Raw genomic sequence first — 24,071 nt, forward strand, 5'->3', positions numbered from 1 at the left:
GTGTTTTATGTGTGGTCCTGGTTCCAGTGTAATGTTCCCCAGCAGTCTTGAGTGACAATGATCCAAAATTTTAATTGCTTCTGTCTTTGTAATGCATCTTCAAATTACTTGATCTGCGTATATATGAAAAAGAAAAGGTACTTTCCAAAAAAGATTTTTCACATCAGTGAAGAATCGTATATTTTGCTGATGTGTCAACCTTTTTGGTATAATGTTAACGGGTAAATAATTCGCAATGTCTGCAAACCAAGGTCCCTTAGAGTCAGAGATAGCAAAAGTTGTTCTTCTGGGAATGAGTCATTTATCTCTTGTTCGTTCAGTTCATTGAGATGTGGGTTTTCTAATCTGGATAGATGATCTTTTCTGCTCCTTTCTTATCTTGAATTTCTAAATCGAATTCTTGTAATAATAAAATTCATCTTATTAGTCGAGGTTTCGCATCTGTTTTAGTAAGGAGGTATCAAAGAGCTGAATGGTCAGTGTAAACGAAAACTTTAGACAATATTAAATATGGTCTAAATTTATCGAATGCAAAAACCACAGCCAATAATTCTTTCTCAGTCGTCATATAGTTTTCTTGTGTAGCTGTCAATGTTTTGCTAGCATAATAAAAAGGTTAAAAGTGCTTGTCTTTTTGCTGTCCAAGAACCGCTTCTACTGCAAAATCACTCGCATCACACATTAATTCAAAAGGTAAATTCCAATCAGGTGCAACTACAATCGGAGCGTTAATTAATTTATCCTTAAGAGTATTGAACGCTTTTAAACAATTCTGACTGAAATTGAAAGGTACGTCTTTTAAACAAAATCTTTAATAAATCTTCTATAAAATCCAGCATGACCTAAGAAACTACGAATAGCCTTAACTAAATTAGGGGGAGGTAGTTTCTCAATAGTTTCAACTTTTGCTTTATCAACCTTGATTCCCTTACTAGAAATTTTATGGCCTAACACAATTCCTTCATGAACCATGAAGTGACATTTTTCCCAATTCAGTACAAGATTTGTTTCCTCACATCTAATTAAAACTCGTTTTAAATTTTTAAGGCAAAGATGGAAAGAGTTCCTGAATACCGAGAAGTCATCCATAAATACCTCCATAATGTCTTCCACGAGTTCATCAAAAAATGGCCAACATGCATCGCTGAAAAGTAGTAGGAGCATTACATAATCCAAAAGGCATTTATCGATAAGCAAACGTACCGTATGGACATGTAAATGTCATTTTCTCTTGGTCCTCACGAGCTATCAGGATTTAGAAATAACCGGAGAGTCCATCTAGAAAGCAATAATACATATGTCCAGATAATCTTTCCAACATCTGATCAATGAATGGTAGGGGAAAGTGATCTTTTCTTGTGGCATCGTTCAATTTCCTATAGTCAATGTAGACTCTCTATCCTGTGACTGTTTGTGTTGGAATTAATTTATTCTTCTCATTGGCCACGATAGTCATGGCTCCTTTCTTAGGAACAACTTGCACAGGACTCACCCAGGAACTATCAGAAATAGGATAAATAATTCTAGCATCTAGAAGTTTGATTACCTCAGCTTTTACGACTTCTTTCAAGTTAGGATTCAACCGTTTTCGAGCTTGTACACAGGCTTTGAATTCATCTTCCATTAAAATTTTATGTGTGCAAAAAAAAAGGGTTAATCCCTCTTATGTCAGAAATCTTCCAAGCTATGGCTATTTTATGCTCCTTTAATACTTTGAGTAACCCGTCTTTTTCGGTTGGCTATAAATCTGAAGTAATAATTACTGGTAATGTGGAATTATCTCCAAGAAACCCGTATTCTAAGTAATCTGGTAATTTCTTTAATTCCAATTTAGGCGGTTCTTCAACAGAAGGTTTTAATTTTAATTCATTGTTTACCTCAATACCCTCGTATCTCTTCTGTCTCGGTGAAGGCTCATTGGAATTTAGTTTAGCTTTTAACTTACCTATCTCAGAGTCATCATCATTTACCTCCTCTCCTTTGGTAAGACACAGTTCCAACGTGTCCTTATGTACAATTTCCTGTAAAGAGTCTTGAGTAGCATGATCAATAGAGTCAATAAAATAACATGAGTCATCCTGTTCCCTAGAAAATCTCATGGCATCATAAATTTTAAAAATAATCTCTTCGTCACCCACTCTAAGCACAAGTTTACCATCACCCACATCAATAACAGCCCTAGTAATGGCTAAAAATGGATGACCTAAAATTAAAGGCACCTTAACATCCTTATCCATGTCAAGTACAACAAAATCAACAGGGAATATAAATTTATCTACATTTACAAGTACGTCCTCTATAATACATCTAGGATATTTAATAGATCTAACAGCTACTTGAACACTCATCCTAGTGGGTTTCCGTTCCTCAAGACCAAGTTGCTTGAACATTTTATATGGCATCAAATTAATGCTAGCACCTAAATCAGCTATTGCTTTCTCAACATTCAAACTACTAATTAAGCAAGGAATAGTAAAACTTCCTGGATCTTTCAGTTTGGTTGGCAGTTTATTTTGAGTATGGCCGAGCATTCCTTGTTGAGTTCCACTGTAGACAAGTCTTCAAACTTCCTTTTATTTGTTAGAAGATCCTTTAAAAAATTTTCATATGTAGGCATCTGCGAGATAGCTTGAACAAAAGGTAAATTAATATGTAATTATTTAAAAAGTTCGAGAAATTTACCGAATTGTGCATCCATATGGTCTTTCTTCAACTTTTCTGGGTATGGGATTGATGGTTTTTATTTCCTCAACACCGGTTTTTTATTCTTTTCGGGTTCTTCCTCCTCAACTTCTTTTCTATCAGGTTCTGGTTGCAGCTTCTTTTTAGATTCAGCTAACACTTTCCCTGTAACACTCCTAACCCGTATCCGTTGCCGGAATAAGGTTATGAGGTATTACTTGACTGAACAAAACTTCTATAAGGTCAAAGATATTTACGAGACAAAAATTATCAACAATGCAACCTGTCTCATTGATTTTTCATAAGAGCTCTTATAAATTTCCAAAATGACTAACTATCAAAACATAACCGAATATCTAATAACAAATTAACTACTATCAAGTTATAACTAAAACATTTCAACACATTAGTTCAATTATAAGGCTTCTCTAAACAAAATAAGCGAGCCATCTTCGCATGGCTATAATGTATACAAAGACAAAATATCATTCTACGTATAGTCTATCCTATACATGCCTTAAATCATGATGATATACCATCTTCTCAACTCACATAATGACTCGATAGTGTGATGATATCTCCGGCTCTTCCAACTCGAACTAAAGGATAAACCTATAAGGAATGGAAAAGAGAACACGGAGTAAGCTTCAATGCTTAGTAAGTTTTAAGCAATGCAAACAATTAATTTACTTATAGCTCGATTATTTCAAATTTTCAAGAAATCATTCCTAGGTAATTGCCATTTCGGCCAAGTATCCATGAACATAATGCATATTTAGAAAATTCACCTCACTTGAATCTGCACTCAATTAAAACCAAATATTGAAATCACAAATAAGATCATAAGAACTCGAAAAGTATCTCATTAACTAGTTTTATCCGTGTTTGCAACAAAATCACAAATTCACTACAAGCTGTTTTCCTGAGCAACAGTCACTAAATTATTTATAACTGGAGATAAGAAACTCCAAATAAAGTGTCGTTATTTTTTCCTAAAAATAGACTTATATATCTTCCATCCATAAAATTTTCAGAATTTTTGGTTTGACCAATCAATACCAGATTTTTATTGAAGTTTCCCCTGTTTCACTGTTTGACTATTCTGACCACTCTTCACTACAAATCAATTGTCTCATTATATAGAATTCGAAATATGTTATCGTTTACTTCATTTGAAACTAGGCTCATTAAGGAGTCTAAGAATATAAATTTTATCTTATAATAATCATTGTACAATTTACAATGATTTTCTAAAGACAGAACACAGGATTTCAAAGTCATTTCGACTCTGTCTCACTCCACTTCAAATATATCATTATCTAAAGTTCTTTTGCTTACATGGTTTCTTTTATAAGAAACTAGACTCATTAAGCTTTAATTTCATAATTTATTCAGCTTCTAATTCAATTTCCACAATTTATGGTGATTTTCCAAAATCACGCTACAGTTGCTGTCCCACGCAGATTTATTACAAATTTGCTCTTTCACACATTCCTTGCATTCAAATTATCTAAACATGTATATCATGTCATTCAAGATCGAACTCATATAACATAGGCATTAAAATGCTTCACTATCAGCTTTAGTTCAATTGAAACGAATGAAATACAATATCATATTCACATTTAATTTTCCAAGATCGTAATCACCTAAAAATAAAATCATATACTTCCACAAACCTTTCCACAAGGACCAAGTGTTTATATTTGAATATAAACATAGAATCACTTCACATAACTTCACATATTTACCGAATATATCACAATCACATTTATAGTCATAACACTTATTCACAGATGCATCACTTTATATATTTATAATTTAATTCAAATCAAAATCGCATACGAGTACATGATACATACCTGGCCAACTTAATATGTAATGCACTTTCAATTTGTCAACTTAGTGTAGGATCTTGTAATTGTATACTTTTATCAAATTCATCGGCACTTGGCCCACTAGGTATAAAACCCGAAATTATATTATCAGCACAAAGCCTGCGAGACTTTAACCCGGATACATTTCCAGCACGAAGCCTGCGGGACTTTGGCCCGGATACATTTCCAGCACGAAGCCTACGGGACTTTGGCCCGGATACATTTCCAGCACGAAGCCTGCGGGACTTTAGTCCGGATACATTTCCAGCACGAAGCCTACGGGACTTTGGCCCGGATATATTTCCAACACGAAGCTTGCGGGACTTTAGCCCGGATACATTTCCAGCACGAAGCCTGCGGGACTTTAGCCCGGATACATTTCCACACGAAGCCTGCGGGACTTTAGCCCGGATACATTTTCAGTGTCTTGCATATTTATTCACATGTTAACACATTTCACATAACATTTCACATAACATTTCACATTAGCAATTTAATTGCTTCATTCGAATATAAGCACAAAATGTACACCTACCTTTTAACTTTCGGTTCAATAATCATACACAAGGAACACATAATCTTTTCATTATCCTAGTTTCACTTTTAATAACCATTCGACTATATGCCATATTCACAAATTATTGCACACACAACCTCGATCAAGTAGGAACAATAGTCACAATTCATCTATTATACAAATATCCCATTCTTTGACTTTGTTTCATAATAGCTACGCTGTCACCACATATATACCATTCAATTCACATTCGACTTTATACAAACAAGTACAATAAAATTGTATACACATATTACACACTTTCACATCATCACTTAATAGTCATTCGGCCACATTATATACATAAATCACCCATTTCATATTCGACTTTATAGCCGAAATTCAATATACTTATTGCAATTCGAACTTGTAAACGCCAAATAATTACTTACCATATTATATAATCTTAAGCGCGCAGCAAATCAAATATAATTACTTAAGGACTTACCTCGGAAGACGATAATCAGAACGAGACGACTAATCGACCATTTTGATTTCCCCCCGATCCAAATCCGAATTCTACTTTTGCCAATCTAATTAATATCAAAATTAGCTCACTTATTCAACATTTCATTAAATTTTATCTAAAGACACATAATTTGGGCATTTTGCATTTTATCCCCTAACATTTCACATTTTTACAATTTAATCCCTATTTCAAAATAACACAAATTACTCAAAATTTCATCAAACCCATGTTTGGCCGAATTTACCTTAGGTCTCTAGCAACCCATTTCTTTTATTTATTTCACGTTTTGACCCCTCAATTTACAAATTTCTAAATTTAGTCCTTAATACACATTTTTATCAAAAATCACTTAATCAAACATGAAAATCAAACATCAAAGATTTATTACTCATCATCAAACAACAAGATACTCAAACATTCAATAATGGCATCATCCAAATACTTTAACAATTTTAAAATTAGAGGTACGGGCTAGCTAGATTACGACGCAACGATCTCAAAAACGTAAAAATTATTAAAAACCGAGACGACATGGACTTACATGCATGAACAACCATGGCCGAACCTTCAAAGCTTTGAGAACATTATTTTCTTTCTCACATTCGGCTATTGATGAAGATGATAGCATGTAATTTGGCTTTTGTTTTATTTTATTTTATTATAATTACCAAATACCATATTTAACCTTAATATACATTAATAATTTCCATTATACCAAGCCATGGAATTCCACTACCAACAATTATGGAATAATTACCACTTAAGGACTCCCACTATTTAATTCCATAGCTATTTAATATCTTTAACTTATAGAACACAACTTTTACGCTTTGCGCGATTTAGTCCTTTTTGCTTCATTAACTATCAAAACAATAAAATTTTTCAATGAAACTTTAATATCATCCTATTGCCACTCTATAAATATTTATAAAAATATTTACGACTCGGTTTATAGAAATGAGTCTCGATACCTCATTTTCTAAACCCACTTGACCTTAGGGTCATACCACTTGAGCTTAATAAATCGCTTATAAAACAAAAATCACAATATCAAAAACCTTTTTTAACTCACAATTAACTCATAAATATTAAATATAATATTTACAAACCTACTCATCGGATTTAGTGGCCCCGAAACCACTGTTCTGATTAACCCTAAAAACGGGTTGTTACATTCCCACTCCTTAATGTAACTGCTTTCACATGCTCTTTTGGATTGGGTTCGGTATTGCTAGGTAGGCTCCCTAGTGGTCTCTCTGAAATCATCTTAGCTAGCAGTCCTATTTGGTTCTTGAGCCCTTGAATTGATGCTTGTTAATTTTTAAGTGCAGTTTTAGTATTCTGAAAATGATTCTCCGCTACTGAGATAAATTTTGTCATCATTTCCTCAAGGTTCGGCTTTTTCTCTGGCTGGTAAGGTTGTTGTTGGTAGCCTGGAGGGGGTGGCGGTCTTTGATTTCCTTGGCCTCCCCATGAGAAATTTGGGTGGTTCCTCCAACCTGCATTGTAAGTGTTACTATAAGGATTATTTTGAGGTCGAGGATTATTACCCATAAAGTTCATTTGCTCATTGTCCATGTTTGGGCCGTAGGATGGATAGTCTAAATTGCTTGTTCCACCTCCACTTACATCACACTGCATTACTGGATGAACCTGTGAAAAACTGAGTAAACCATCAATTTTCCTATTCAAAAGTTCTACCTGATTAGAAAGCATAGTAAATGAATCAACGTTAAAAACACCGGCTACTTTCGTCGGCTTTGTCCTCATGACTTGCCACTGATAATTATTTAGTGACATCTCTTCTATAAACTCATAAGCCTCTTTAAGTGTCTTATTGTTAATAGTCCCACCAGTAGCTGCGTCAATCATCTGTCTAGTCGAGGAATTCAAACCGTTGTGGAAAGTTTTAACTTGTAGCCAAAGAGCTAACCCATGGTAAGGGCACCTTCTCAATAGATCCTTGTATCTCTCCCATGCATCGTAGAGTGTTTCTAAATCCATCTGCACAAAAGAAGAAATATCATTCCTTAGTTTAGCCATTTTAGCCGACAAAAAATATTTTAGTAAAAAATTTTCGGTCATTTGTTCCCAAGTAGTGATTGACCCTCATGGTAACGAGTTTAACCACTGTTTAGCTTTGTTCCTCAATGAGAATGGAAACAACTGAAAGTGAATTGCACCGTCAGAAATGTCATTGATCTTAAAAGTGTCGCAGAATTCTAGAAAATTTACTAACTAAGTGTTTGGATATTCGTCCTGCAAACCATCAAACTGAACAAACTGTTGTATCATTTGAATCGTGTTACGTTTCAGTCTAAAATTATTTGCAGCAACAGTAGGCCTAACTACACTCGATTCAGTTCTTGTTAAAGTACGTTTAGCATAATCATACATAGTACGAGGAGTAAGATTCTGATTTACTGGATTTGCAGCAACCACAGAAGGTACTGGATTATTCTGATTTTCAGCCATCTCCTCGGTTGTGCTGTGAATATCGTCATCTTGCCCTTCCTCTATGTATTGTAGGCTTCGCCTTATTTCTCTTCAATTTCTGCGATCTGTGCTTTCGATCTCACTATCGAAAAGTAGAAGTCCTGATAGGTTTCTTCTAGTCATAAACTATAAAAACTTGCCGGAAGTAAAGAAAATAAAATTTATTAATTTAGAAAAATTAAAAACAAAATTAAATTGCAATAAAAATAAAGAATGGCTAAAGTAATAAAAATTAAGCGTTCATAATATCTTAGTCCCCAGCAATGGCGCCAAAAACTTGATGGTCGTGAAACTAACTAAAAATTCGACTTAAGGCAAGTTCACCTATCAACAGTAGAATAGTTATGGTGAGACCAGAAATATCGTATCCACGAGGACTAAAAGTACTAGTAATTAATATCTTCTTATTATCTAGCCTAAAATTTAAGAGAATGTTTTATGTAAAACTATTTATCTAATAAACTAAGATTACAACATAGATTAATGTTGAAAAATACTTTTTTGAAAACTAATGGAGAAGACAATACCTAAGGAAGAATCCACCTAGACTTCACTTATTACCTTTGAACTAGACGATTTATTCACTTGACTTAACCCATAGAAATCCCTGATTTATGTTAATATCTCTCTCAAGACTAAAAACAACTGACTCTAGGTTGATTAATTGAAATCTCTTTCTAATTAAAACCCCTATTGTCGCATTAACTCAATCTATGGATTCCCTTATTATATTTGACTCTAACTCGATAGATTTATGTTGTCCTATCTCTAGGATTGCATGAAACTCCACTTAATTATGAATGATCTACTCTTAAACAGGGACTTTTGCTCCACTGAATAAGCACATCAAAAACCTAAATTAATATCCTGGAATATTAAAGCAAGAGTTAAATTCACAATTAAGAATAAGAACAAGTATTTATCATATAACTCAAATAATAATAAGATCCGTCTTAGGTTTTATCTCCCTTAGGTACTTAGGTAGTTTAGTTCATAATAATAATAGAAGACATCTCAAAGTTTGGGAAACAAAAAAAACATAAAGAAACCCAAAGAACTTCTAGGAAATTGGATGGAATTCTTTAGTCTTGATGTAGATCCTACCTCTGAGGTGATTTTGATGGCTGTCATTGGGTATTTTCTGCCTTCAACTCTCCGTGTTCCCTCTAATCCTCTTCTAGGGTGTTTATATAGACTTTCAAATGCCCAAAATAGCCCAAAATTAGCCTTTTCCGAGTAGAACTAGACTTGGGCTTGACAGGGACATGACTGTGTGCCACGCCCGTGTGAAGGTGCTTAGGCCGTGCGCAATTCTGACTTGGATTAATGTCGACATGGCCATGACACACGGGCGTGTGGTCTACCCGTGTGTCACACATGGGAGTGTGGATCACCCGTGTGGAAGTGCCTAGCCCGTGTGAAATACTGATTTAGGCCTAATTTGTCTGTTTTTGGCCCGTTTCTCACTCTTTTTGCTATCCTAAGCTTTCCTAAGTATAAAACATGAAATTAAAGGATTAGGAGCATCAAATTCAATGAAACCAAGGAAAAACCATCCATGAATATGCCAAGCATGGGGTAAAAATATATATATATTATGGTTTATCAATCATCTATGAAAACCTTAACAAAATTTTCAACCATATCAGTTAAAACTATCATCATACATTGCTGAAATGTGGCAGGTGCATGACTTAAGCCGAAAGGAATTTGCCGAAAGGCAAAAGTATCGTATGGGCAAGTAAAAGTAGTTTTATGTTGGTCTTCCGGGGCTACAACTATTTGGTTGTATCCTGACTATCTATATAAAAAGTAATAAAATTCGTTACCTTCCAGTCAATCTAACATCTGATCCATTAAAGGCAATGAAATATAATCCTTATAAGTGGCTTTCTTCAATTTGCAATTGTCAATACAAATTCTCCAACCCGTGAGGGATTAACTCCTTACGTTCATTCTCGATCATGATTCCACCTTACTTTGGTACATATTGTACTGGACTTACCCAAGAATTATCTGAGATGGAGGTAGATAATTCCTGCATCTAACCATTTGATCACCTCCTTCTATACCACTTCTTTCATGATAGGGTTAAGCCTCCTTTTCCCATTGATTCTACCTCGCTCACCTTCCTCTGAAATAATCTTATGTATATAGAAGGAAGGGCTTATACCAAGTATATCAACTATGGTTCAACCAATTGCCTTTCTAAATTTCTTTAAAACAATAATCAATTGCTCCTTTTAGTGTTCTGTCAGTTCTACTGAAACAATCACAGGTAAAGAAGAACTATTACCTAAATAAAGATATTTTAAATAGGATAGAAGTACCTTTAGTTCAAGGTTAGGCAGTTCCTCGATTGGCAACTTGGGTTGTGTAAATTCCTGAACTTCCAACTCTAGTGGTTCGAACCATAGTGGTTGAACATAACTCCTCAAATTGGGTTCCATCAAAGCCATACCTTCATTATCTTCTTCATCTTCCAAGGGTTCAGACCCTAAAGTGTACTCTGATGGGTCTTCTTTAAAATTTCTCTTGTATTCCATAGAAAGTAAGGTTCCTAATTCTCCATTACTGAAGATTCCTTCATCAGATCGAGAAATTTCATGGCCTTCAGAATGTTAAATGTTACATTATCATCTTGAACTCTCATTGTGAGTTCTCCTTTTTGCACATCTATCAATGTTCTTCTTGTGATTAGGAAAGGTCTCCCTATGATGATCGGAACTTCTTTATCTGCTTCAAAGTCTAACACAATAAAGTTAGCTAGAAAAATAAAATTATCAACCCTTACCAAAACATCCTCGATCTTTCCCCTGAGACATGCTAACGAATGATCCGTAAGTTGAAGTGTCACAGTAGTGGGTCTTACTTCACCTATTCCTAATAGTTTGAAAATAGATTTGGGCATCAAGGTGATGATTGCTCCAAGGTCACACAAAGCTTTATCGGAGTAAGATTCTCTGATGTTACAGTGTATCATTAAGCTTCTAGAGTCCTTCAGTTTTGGAGGTAGCTTGTTTTGTAAGAATGCACTACATGTAACACCCCTTACCCGTATTCGACTCTGGAACAAGGTACGAGGCATTACCGGACTTAAACACAAGCAAACATACACTTCTGAGCCATAAAATCTGGCATTAAATTCAAACTTTTTGGAATTAATTATAAAGTCCCTATTACGAGCCTACGAGGCTCAAAACATGCATTGGAGGTGGTTCGGGACCAAACCGAGAACTCAGGAAAATTTTACCAAGCTTAGAAAATTTTTGCTAAAATAGGAGTCACATGCTCGTGTGGCTTGGGACATGCCCGTGTGGGCAGACCATGTGGTCAAACATGCCCATGTCCTTAACCCATGTAACTCTCTGTTTTTCACCCAAGAGCAAATTGAAGTCACACAGCCATGGCACATGCCCATGTCTCGAGGTTGTGTCCTTCATATGGCTGAGGCACACAACTGTGTTTCATACCCGTGTGCTCAATACTAGCATTCTGTTTTGCAAAAATTTAGGTGCAGGGGACACACAGCCGAATCACACGCCCATGGGTCTTACCGTGTGTCACACACGACCTAGACACGCACCGTGTGTCTACCCGTGTGGATAAAAACAAGGTTATTTACCAAGCCATTTTGCCACCATCACTTGCATATATCTACTCAACATCACATGGCACAAACTCAAGCATGAAAATCACAACCAAGACAATAACATGCCATTCTCATACCATTTGTAAACATGTTTAAAACATCGACCTCTCCACATCAAATTATGAAAGTTTCCACATTTCAAATGACATTAATATAAATATACTCATAACCAACATTAGCCAACTTCCAAGGCTATATACAAAATGATAGCCAACACATATGACCAAAAGACCAAGTCCCTATACATGCCATAAACTCTAAATACTTGAATTCATCAATACCTAATATGATAGCTTGATAGTGTGATAGGATCTCCGGCGATCTCTAACCCGAGCTAGCTTAACGACACTATAAAACATGGGAAAGGAAGGGGGTAAGCTATATAGCTTAGTAAGTCCGTATGAACATAATAAGAAACTCTTACCAATCATTTACCAAATCCAATGATATAAACACAAGATAATATAAATTTCATTAAAACTCACAGTTATAACTTATTTAGTCACATTGTTTGTTCTATCAATTTGCAAGCATAATTTAACATGTCTTGACATTAGCCAAATAATCGAAATCTCTCCATGAACCTGCACATTAATTATGAGTGTTCACTTTTCAAGCATATATTCTAACATCTTTCAATTGTTTAAAGACCATATCTTCTCATAATCATTTTAATAGGCAATTATGCCAATCTTTCCTTTTTCTCATATCCGATAAATCACAATTTGTGTGAATCAAACATGCTAGATCATAACTCAATTTGGCCCGAAAGCCAATTACACGATCGCTAACTGAATTTACTAAATATTTTGTACATGACAAGTATAAATTAATAATCAAAAAGCTTTCGCAAAAACATTCTCGTGGAAACCATGAACTCACAATATCATAAAGTCAATGCTTGTAAACTTTATGTATATACTTGTGTAAATTTGTAATACATACATGCTTTTTCTCCTCTTTGACATACCCATTAAATTACCCACTGAACCACTTGAAATACTAAAGGATACTCAGGAATCTAGTACACACAGTATCGTACCAATGTCATATCCCAGATATGGTCTTACATGTAATCTCGTATTGACGCCAATAGCCCAGCTATTGTCTTACACAAAGTCTCATGTCGATGTCATATCCCAGATATGGTCTTACACATAATCTTAGTAACCCTAATTCCATGACATTTGTATCCTGTAATAGCCCAAAATTGACCCTAGTCGGGAAGTGGTTTCGGGACCACAAAACCGAGTCATAAAAATAATTAATTTCCATATTCTATGCTTATTATGTGTGTACATGAGTATGTGGAAGTTTCATTCTCCAATTTTGCCAATTGCATGAGAAATTATTAAATAGGGATCGATATGAGACATGGTGAAAATATGATAGGCTAATTTAAAATGGTCTATTAATGCATGTTGTGAAAATGATGGGTTTGCATGTCAAATTACCCAAAATTTGAGCTAGTGGTTGGCCATGCTATGGGTGGAAACATGTTGGGAACATGTTGGCCTAGTGAGGTATGTAAGAAAAAAATAAAATAAGGAATATGGGTAATAAAGAAAGGAAAAACAAAAAAATGAGTGGTTGTTTCCCCCCCATTGCCGTGAGCTAAAGAAAGGAAAAGAAAAATTTTGTTCATCCTTTTTCATCCTCTTTTGACCGAAAATTCTAAGGGAGGAGGAAGGAGTTCTTGCTTCATGTTTGGTTTGGAAGAGAATTAGGAGGAAGTTTGGCCATGCATGTAACTAGACTGAGGTATGTTTGATATTATTCTTTGAGATTCATGTATATTTTAAGTTGTAAGTTTGAAATCTACCTAGCCATGGTTCAAACTTTGTTAAATGATGGAGATGATATTCGGCCATGCATGTTACATTCTTGGTTGGTATTTTGATGTTTGATGTTGTGGTGATGAGGCATGAAGATGAGTTAAGATTCGGCCTAGGTGGAGTTTGTGTTAATGCCATTGCATGCTAAATATGAAGCTTGTTAATGATGCATGTGATGGTGGATTGATGATTCTTGAATCTCTTTTTTTTTAGCATTTTTGAGTGAGCACATATGTGCATTGGTTGCTAGATGGGGAAGAATCAGCTAGCAAGTTGTGTGCTAAGGCCGAATATAATTTTTGTAGGTTAATGAGTAATGCATGTGCTAAATTGATGGAAAGGGAGAGGATGCTTTACTAGTGTATAAATGATATAAAGATTTTAGAAATTATTTTTTTGGTTAGGTGTATGTATGATTAGGTATATTCGGCCATATGAGTAAATATATAGATGATGTTAAAATTGATTATGTATAATGGGCCATATAGGGTACACATTGTGATATTAACTTTGATTCTCTATAATTGATCAAGTGGGTGATTAGTAAGGGTGATTGCCGAATATACTAACATACATATGCATGTGTAATTGGATTGTAAATTTTAGCAAGGCGGTTAAACTAGTTGATTTATTGATTAAGCTCAAGGAGTTAAAGGAGGAGAATCGAGCAAAGGCAAAGAAAAGATCATCGAGTAGCCGAGTTGGAACCATCTTACCCAACACAAGTAAGTCATTAAGCATATCTTTGGTATTGATTAAAGGATCGTAATACCTACACCATTGTGTTTAATGAGATGAAATGTATACAAATGAATATGTAAGTAGAGATGAAATTTGTCGAATGTAAAAAGGAAGTGAAGCCTATTGAGTGGCTGGTTTTCGGCACTAAGTGTGCGGGCAATAAGTGTTCACGGTCATGAGATTGGCACTAAGTGTGCGGGTTTAAATTGTACAGCACTTAGTGTGCGAGTTTAAAGTACATGGCACTAAGTGTGCGCGGTTGATTATTAAGCATTATGTGTGCGAACCCAATATATATTTTCTATAAATTATTTACATTAAGGGTGCGACTTTACCGAGTCGATTTTGGACAGCGGAAAAGGTAAGTGTGCGAACTTGAAATGCATGGCACTAAGTGTGTGAGTTTAAAGTGCATGGCACTAAGTGTGCGCGGTTGATTATTGAGCACTATGTGTGCGAACCCAATATATATTTTCTATAAATTATTTACATTAAGGGTGCGACTTTACCGAGTCGAATTTGGACAGCGGAAAAGGTAAGTGTGCGAACTTGAAATGCATGGCACTAAGTGTGTGAGTTTAAAGTACATGGCATTAAGTGTGCGCGGTTGATTATTAAGCACTATGTGTGCGAACTCAATATATATTTTCTATAAATTATTTACATGAAGGGTGCGACTTTACCGAGTCAATTTTGGACAGCGGAAAAGGTAAGTACCTTGAGTTCATGGCTAATAGGTGCTATGTTTATATTTGGAGTTGAGCTTGGTAAGTTTTGAACCTATGTGACGATTATAGTTGAAGTCACGTACATAAGGTTCATTGTGGAATAGGTGAAAGTTCGTTTAATTGTATGATTATAACGAAAATAAAATGATGTATGAAAGGCCAATGTAGGACTTGGTATGAGATTGAACCATAGGGTTTAAGGAACTATGGTATAGTTTGGTATGGATGGAGTACTTAACCTCATTTCATTGTTTCCTGTTGTGATAATTTTATTAATGGAGGGTTGTGGAATGCTTATGGCTTACTGAGTTATATACTCATTCGGTGTTTGCTTGTCACCTATTCTAGGTTTCTTGGACTCGTCTCTTTTTGCGTGATCGTGCCGTCGTCGAAGTCATCACACCGGCTAGCAACCTTTGGTATTTTCTTCTTAGTTGGTCTAAGAGAACATTTCGGCATGTATAGGCTAATATGTTTTGTTGAAATTTGGTATGTAAACTTTTAGCCATGCGAAAATGGCATAATGTTCGGTTGAATTTGGTTCTAATGTTGGGTCGTAAGTCTTGGTAATACGATTTTTATGCCATATGTCATGGTTGATTATTTTGGTGTTAAAATTCATGATATGGCAATAGTGTAGTAGGGGGATATTTGACAATGATTAGCCTTTGGCATGGCTAGTCATGATCATAATTTGTGATATGTATGACGAATCACTAGTTAGATCAAGGAGAAATCACGAAATGGGCATAGTTGCTTTCATAACAGATGCTGACAGCAGCAGTGACGTGAGATTGAAAAATCACTAAAAATAGTAGGAGTGGGATTAATTGATGAATAAATTATGTATTCGAAGCTCGATGAGTTTATTTTCATATAGAAGCAACGAAAAGATCATATGTACAGTATGTTAAGAGATATCCAGGTTCTCGTGAGACAGGGCCAGAACGGTTTCTGGATTCCCTATTCCGACTTTGGAAATTCATTATAAATTAACCAGAGACAATTAGGAGTCATATCATATATGGATAGATTCCTCTCTGAGTCTAGTTTCTATAGAAACAAACGGCATCAGTATTGAAGCTCTGTGCAGGGAGATATCCAGGTCATAATGCGCAAAGGTCAGTGTAGTCGATCCCTGTAACATGGGAGACTTTGACTAATAAACTGTACTAATTTGCCCGACCAAAAATTCTAGAAAAAAATATGTAGATGGGCATATGAGTCTAGTTTCAGGGAAAAATCACGAAACTGATTTTCAAGTTGTGAAACTCAAGATATGATTTTTAAAGCGACTAGTACGCAGATTGGCAGTGTCTGAGAAATATTTTTATAAAGGGTTTAAAGTCTGCTAACACCTCGTGTTCGACTCCGGTGTCGGTCTCGGGTTTGGGGTGTTACATATCCTATCTATTCCTAAGGTTCAACCGGGACTTTCTCTGTATTGAATTTCTGTCAGTCATCTCCGTAGTATTACACTCAATAGCATTCACATTTCATTTCAATAATATAGCATTTACCACAACTATATCAATTAAGCATTTATACATATATAATTTAATGTTTATTAAACATACGAACTTACCTCAAGATAGAAATGGCGAAAAGGACCTAATCGTCAAATGCTCTTTTTTCCCACGTTCTAATTTTGAACCTTGTTTTTCTTGATCTACAATATCACATTTAACTTATTTAATCATTATACTATTCAAATCAGCCCAAAATCACATTATGGCAAAAAAAACATTTTTGCCCCTAAAGTTTGACATTTTTACATTTTAGTCCATAGGCTCGTAAAATGAAATGTACTTAATTTCTTCAATACCCATGCCTAGCCGGACCTTATACATGCTTATAACAGCACACATTTTTTTTATTATCATCTTAACACCCATTTTACAACTTTTTACAAATAGGCCCTTTTAGTCATTTTCATCGAAAATCACTTAGCAAAAGTCATTTATCATACACCAAACATACATTTCCTACCATTAGACATCAAAATATACATATATCCATCATGGGTAAAATTTTAGACCTTTATTATTTCTTAATTTAGTGGTAGAAATAGATAGATCATGTTACGAGGATTTCAAAAATATAAAAATCATTAAAAACGGGGCTAGAACGGACTTACAATCGAGCTTGGAAGCTTCAAAACCCCTAGCCATGGTTTCTTCTTGTAAATTTCATCCATGGGAGGAAGATGGACAAAAAATTGGCTTTTAATTTGGCTTTTTAATTCATTTAATTACCAAATTACTAAAATGCCCTTAATGAAAAACTTTAGAAACATACCTAACCATGTCCATTTTTACAAAAACTTAAAAATGGTCTAATTACCATTTAAAGACCTCTAATTTAAAATTTCATAACAATTAGACACTTCTAACATGTAGAATTAAACTTTTGCACTTTTTACAATTTAGTCCTTTTGACTAAATTGAGTGCCCAAACGTCAAATTTTTTCAACGAAATTTTCACGAAATCATTCAATAAAATTTTATACCATAATAATAATATAATAAAAATAAATTTTTCTGCATCAAATTTGTGGTCTCGAAACCACTGTTCCGAATAGACCCAAAATTGGGCTGTTACACTTCACTCTTTCATCAAAGCAATAGTCTCATACTCACTAAGTCGTTTCTTCTTGGATAGAATATCCTTCATAAACTTCATGTAGTTGGGCATCTGTTCTAAAGCCTCCACCAATGGGATGTTGATGTAAAGTTGTTTTAGAATATCCAAGAACTTCTTGAATTGTACCTCTTTTTTCTATTTATTCTACTGAAGTCTTTCAGGATTTGGAACTTTAGGTTGATATAGACAACTTTTTTGAAGAGGCAAATCTGCAAAAGAAGGTGTTAGATACTTAGAATTTACTAGTTTAGGGTTTTATTAGATTTTCATTATTTGATTTTTTTTTGGTGTAGGAACTTCAATTATTGGTTGACTTTCATCCTTCTTAGTAGGTTCATCTTCAATCATAAGCTCCTTGGGTTCCAAAGCCTTTCCACTTCGTAACGCAACCAATTTGGAATGCTCCTTACCTAAACTTCTTAGATTTTTTTTATTACTCGGCAAAGCTCCTTGCGGTCTACTACAAAGCTCAATAGCTAACTAACCCATCTGGTTCTCCAGATTTTTTAGTGTTGCTACTTTACTTTGAATCAAGGCGTCATTTGTCACCATGTATGCCTTCAACAAGTCCTCCAAATTGTTTAATGACTCAGCTTAAGGTGGTTTTAGAGCTTATTGGTTAAACCCTTGAGATTGATTAGGTTTATATAGCATATGAGTGTTTAGTCCATTTCCTTAGTTACTGTAGGAAAAGTTCAGATGATTCTGCCATGATGGATTGTAGAAATTGGATTGTGGTTTGTAACAGTCCGTTTTTAATAGTGTAAAAAAAAAGTGGTTTCGAGGCCACCAAATTCGACGTGTAAGTTCATAAATATTACTATTTAATATTTATGAGTCAAATATGGTTTTAAAAATATTTTTGATATGATAATTTATGTTATTCTTATGATTAATTAAGTTCAAGTGGTAAGACAATAAGGTCAAATGATTTTAGAAAATGAGGTATCGAGACCTCATTTCTATAAACCAAGTCGTAAATATTTTTATAAATATTTACGGAGTGTCATTAAGGTGGTATTAAAGTTTCATTAAGAAATTTTAACATTTCGAAAGTTAATTAATAAAAACGGACTAAATCATGAAATATGTAAAATTTGATCACTATTAGGTTTGAATGATTAAATGGCCTAATGAATATAAGTGGAAGGATTAATATGGTAAATTAACCAGTCTTAGAATGGTGGGACGACATATGGTTGAAAATAAATTAAATAATATAAATTCAATGGCAATTTTGTAATTAAATGGAAATTAAAACAAATAAAAGTGAAATTAAAACATTTTAACTTCATTTCTTCTTCTTCACACGATTGAACACCATAGCTATAGAGGAGGTTTTGGTTTTGGCTTTATTTCTTTGCATGCGAGTATAATCAATCCTATTTCTTGTAATTTTTATGTTTTTGAGATTGTTGTAACTAGGTCCAGCTAGCCTATATATTCGATTTTGAAACTGTTAAAAATTTTGAATGTTTCCATTGATGAACCTTGTGATTTTATATGTTAAATGATGAATTTTGAGATTTTAGTTTCTATTTAAAATTATTTTATTAAGTGATTTTTGATGAATTTTTTGATTAGGGACTAAGTTGTTTAAATAGTAAAAATAAAAGGGCTTGTTGTGAAACTATTGCAAAAATGGGTTGTATTGAATGCCATGAATATTCAGCTAGCACGGGTTTGCATTAAAAATGGTTAATTTGCATGTTTTAGGCTTAGGGACCAAATTAAATAAAAGTAAAATGTTAAAGGTCATTTCATAAAAATTTCAAAAATACTAAATTTCATAATATAAAATTTTTTACTGTCTTAATTAATAAATTGAATTAAATTATTAATTTAGATAAAGGTCGAGTGGAAAATCGAGGGGAATGGAAAATTACCAAAATTTCCGTATACTTTGATATTTCTGCAATTTAGCCAGGTAAGCTTGTACAGTTAGAATTTAACATCAATATGAATTTTTGAGTAGATTAACATGGTACAACTTGTATATTTATTTTTAATTGTTGATAATTAATGGTCATTTGAGATATAATATTGAATTTGATTACTCGGATTGGAATGAACACGGGATAGAGTACAGTCGTGATTTGGTGTGTTACGAGGGATTGAAGTGGTGATGATTATGGAGTGATGTATATTCACATTACTCAAGTAAACCAAGGTTCAGCATTTGCTGCGTACTCTCATGTTATACACTCTATTTGGTGTGTTGGTTGGATTAGCTCTTATGAGCATTAGTGTGTTTGAGGGATTGGCTCGTGTGAGCATCTTGTGTGTTCGGTTGGACTGACAATGTACTCTTATCTGTAAGTCATTCTTCTATGAAAAATCTTGATAAGGTAAATTGTTTAATGAATTTGAAAGATTTTTTATTTACTGAATATTAACCAGAACATAAATGAATTATCAGTTGAGATTGTGGATGATGCTTAGGTTTGTGCCAAGCTTTTGGTTGCATTATATCATGTTTAGTATTAATGATATACATTGAAATGGTAATTGGCCAAATGGAAATATGCTTATGTTCATGAAAATGTGGTAAGATTCAAAAGATGTAATTTCTTGTAAAATGATCTATCATGTGATTGACCCCAAATGAGTTATATACATAAATGCACTAACTTGTGTAGTGATGATGGTGATTAGGTTTATGTCAAGCTTGAGATTATGATTGATGTATATGCTTATGTCTGGTATTATACAAATGAAAAGGTAAGAAAAGGTAATGAAACGGTAAGTTCAAAATTGAAATATGATATGATGAAAAAGGGATTGATGAGTTGAATAATGTACTTATACATGAGAAATTACGTATGTTATGGTTGAACTTACCTATGTTATGAATAAATATATTAATTAGTTAATTGATGCTGTTATTTAAGTTTATGCTTAGTAAATGGAATGAAAAGTAAGTAAAGGAAGTTATTCGTAGTTTTACGAAAAGGTTAATTATGGTATAAAATGTTTTATAAAATCCTATTATGTGAGGAATGAAAATATATATGATGTTGTTAGACTTACTCAATTATAAGCTGGTGGTTATGTAGTTGATAAATCTTGAGGCATTGGTATAGCTTTATATTTATCATATAAAATTCATTATTAAGTTGAATATTAAGTTTAAAGTTAGGACAAGCTTACTAAGCATTCATTGCTCACGGAGTTGTTTATCCCTTTATAGATTATCGGTAGCTCGATTAGGTTGGAAGCTAGTTACAGATCCATCACACTATCTATCGACTATATCGGTATATTTTGATGATTTTGAGTCATGGTTATAATGGCATGTATAGGTGTCTTTGTTTGATGAAATTAGTCATTATGCTTGGCTTGTATATATGCTATTTTGGGTGATGAAATAGTTGATATGATATCATGTATATTTGGCCTTATAATGGTTGATATTTTGGTGTTGTGTGATTAAATGATGGAAGTTGATATGGTAGTTAAAGTATGTATGTCATGAGTTGTTCTTGTTATGCTAGAATGTGTATTTGAAATGTTGGTTGGTATTTAATGAGATGGTATATCAAGTTGAGAACGGCTAGTTTTGGTAGCCTTGAATGTATTTGGCATTTGGTAAATTTATTAAGATAGATGGTATATGTAGAAATGGTCATAATGGTATTAGTTGTGCATGGGATTGGTATGCAAACATTATGGTAAACGTAATATTTAAGTTGTGCAATTGGTTGATTGAATTATCAATGAATTTAGTAAATGTTTAATCAAGTTTGATTGTTGAGATTAATGTGCCATTTTGGTATATTGGTTGAATGATTAGTTTCTATGATATTTTAGCTTGAATATGCATATGTTAAGTGTGTTTTGAATGCATGAATATAGCTACATTTGGGTTGTAACAGCCCATTTTCGGTGAGGTCGGAATAGTGGTTTCGAGGCCACAAATCAAAGCCAAAAATTTTATTTTATTTTATTTTATGGTTGGCATTATGATAGGAAGGTCACATGAAAATTTTGGTACAAAAATTTTACCAATTGTGTGTTTAATTGGACTAAATTGCATAAAATGCAAAAGTTGAGTTATGGTAGATATAGGTATCAAATAGATATGAAATTCAAAACTTAAGGTCCTTATAAGGTAATTAGACCATTAAAGAGTAGTTAGTAGATATTTGAATGACTCATCCATGAAAAAAATAGAATAAGGTAGGGATTAAATTGGAAATCAATAAAATTATTAGATGATAATTAATTAAAAAGAAAAAAAATCATCTAATTTCATATCATCTTCCCCAATTTTTCTATGGAAACCTTAGGAGAGAGGAAGAAAACATTTCAAGCTCAATAAGGTATGAAATCAAGTCCCGTTTTTAGTAATTTCTATATCTTTTGAATCGAGATAGCCTAATCTTTCTATTTAGGGGATTTATTTGAAAAGTTATCAAGGTATGAAATTTGTGTCATGGATGAATATGCTGAAAATTAGGACTTTATGGTAGAAAATGAAAAGTTATTCATAGATAAACAACTTTTATAAAGTAATTTTTGATGAAAACTTGATTTAGGGACTAAAATGAAAAAGTGGTAAACCCATGGAAAATTCTAAAATTTATAGAAAATAAGTGCTGTAAATTTTAAGTTGAAATTTTGGTTAGGCTTGGAATAGGGAGTAAATTGCATGAATTTCATTTTCCTGGCCTAGGGATGAAATCGAAATTTTTGAAAAGGATAGGGACGAAATGGTAAATTTTACCTAGGATGTAATAAAATGCAAATGTAATGAAATGTGATAGATTAATAGTTCAACGGAAAGGACCATTAAAGTGTGGAAAGGTGAAATTAATGGAAGCTTGTATTGTGATGAGCTTATTTATGTCTACTTGATATTCATATGTTATTATGTGACTAACTTGTGGAATAAGTGTATGTGTGTTTAGGTATAAAATGAGCCGACTTGGTCAACCTATCCACAATCACCCATATCGAGTCTTTCTTTGATGGTGACAAGGGTAGCCCACTCACAAAGTCCATGGTTACCCTCTCCCACTTCTACAGTGGTATTTTTACTGGCTGCAATAATCCAGAAGGTAACTGATGCTCAGCTTTCACCTGCTGGCATGTCAGACATTTCCCCACAAATTCAGTTACCTCTCGCTTAAATCCAGGCCACCAATATAGTTCTCGCAAGTCATGGTACAACTTATTCTCTCCAGGATGCATGGCACAAAGTCCTCCATGAGCTTCCTTCAAAATTGACTGTCTCAAGTTAGAGTCCTTCGGAACACAAATTCTTCCTCGGAAACACGGAACCCCTTCATCATTTATCCCAAACTCAGAAGTTTCCCCTTCCTTAACTTGTTGAAAACGAGGGACCAAAGACTCATCTTTCAACTGCTTCTCTTTAATCTGATCCACCCAGGTTGGCCTTACATGCAATTCAGCCAACAGACTTCCATCGTCAAACAGACTTAGATGAGCAAACATTGCTCTCAGATCAGATACAGCTCTACGACTTAGAGCATCGTCCACCACATTAGCCTTGCCTGGGTGATATTCGATTGAACAATCATAATCCTTAAGCAACTCGATCCATCTCCTTTGCCTAAGGTTCAGTTCCTTCTGAGTCAGCAAATACTTGAGACTCCTATGATCTGTGAATATAATACACCTTTCCCTATACAAGTAGTGTCTCCAGATTTTAAGTGCAAAGATCACTGCTGCTAACTCCAAATCATGAGTAGGATAGTTCCCTTCGTGAGGCTTAAGTTGTCGAGACGCATAAGCAACCACCTTACCCTCTTGCATCAACACACAACCCAAACCTACGTGTGATGCATCACTGTACACAGTAAAATCTTTTCCAGACTCTGGTTGAATTAACACAGGTGCTTTAGTCAGAACTTTCTTCAACCTCTCAAAAGCTTCTTGCTGCTTCTCCGTCCAAACAAACGGTACTCTTTTCCTTATAAGTTTTGTGAGAGGTGCTGCCAACACAGAAAAACCTTTCACAAACCTTCTGTAGTAACCTGCCAATCCTAGGAAACTTCGAATTTCTGAAACCGACCTAGGTGGCTTCCATTCCAAAATTGCTTCAATCTTTCGAGGATCCACTCTAATCCCTTCTGCAGAGACCACATGCCCCAAAAAGGTTACCTCCCTCAACCAGAACTCACACTTGCTAAACTTCGCATAAAGTTCTTTCTCTCTTAACACTTGTAACACAGTGCGGAGATGCTCATCATGTTTTGATTCAGTCTTGGAATATACCAGAATATCGTCAATAAAGATGACCATGAACCGATCCAGAAATGGTTGGAACACACGATTCATCAGATCCATAAATGCTGCAGGAGCGTTTGTTAGTCCAAATGGCATAACCAGAAACTCATAATGACCATAATGAGTCCTGAATGCTGTCT

General features: G+C 34.3%; 1 non-coding gene across 1 annotated transcript; it reads left to right on the forward strand.

Moving 5' to 3' along the window:
• Nucleotides 1-7,514: 7,514 nt before the first annotated feature.
• On the forward strand, nucleotides 7,515-7,621 carry LOC121211617 (small nucleolar RNA R71). Its single transcript, XR_005906836.1, has one exon. It is a non-coding gene; the product is annotated as a small nucleolar RNA R71 (small nucleolar RNA).
• The last annotated feature ends 16,450 nt before the right edge of the window (nucleotides 7,622-24,071 follow it).

This window comes from Gossypium hirsutum, chromosome A12 (genome assembly GCF_007990345.1).
Source record: "Gossypium hirsutum isolate 1008001.06 chromosome A12, Gossypium_hirsutum_v2.1, whole genome shotgun sequence".
In the NCBI taxonomy this organism is placed as follows: domain Eukaryota; kingdom Viridiplantae; phylum Streptophyta; class Magnoliopsida; order Malvales; family Malvaceae; genus Gossypium; species Gossypium hirsutum.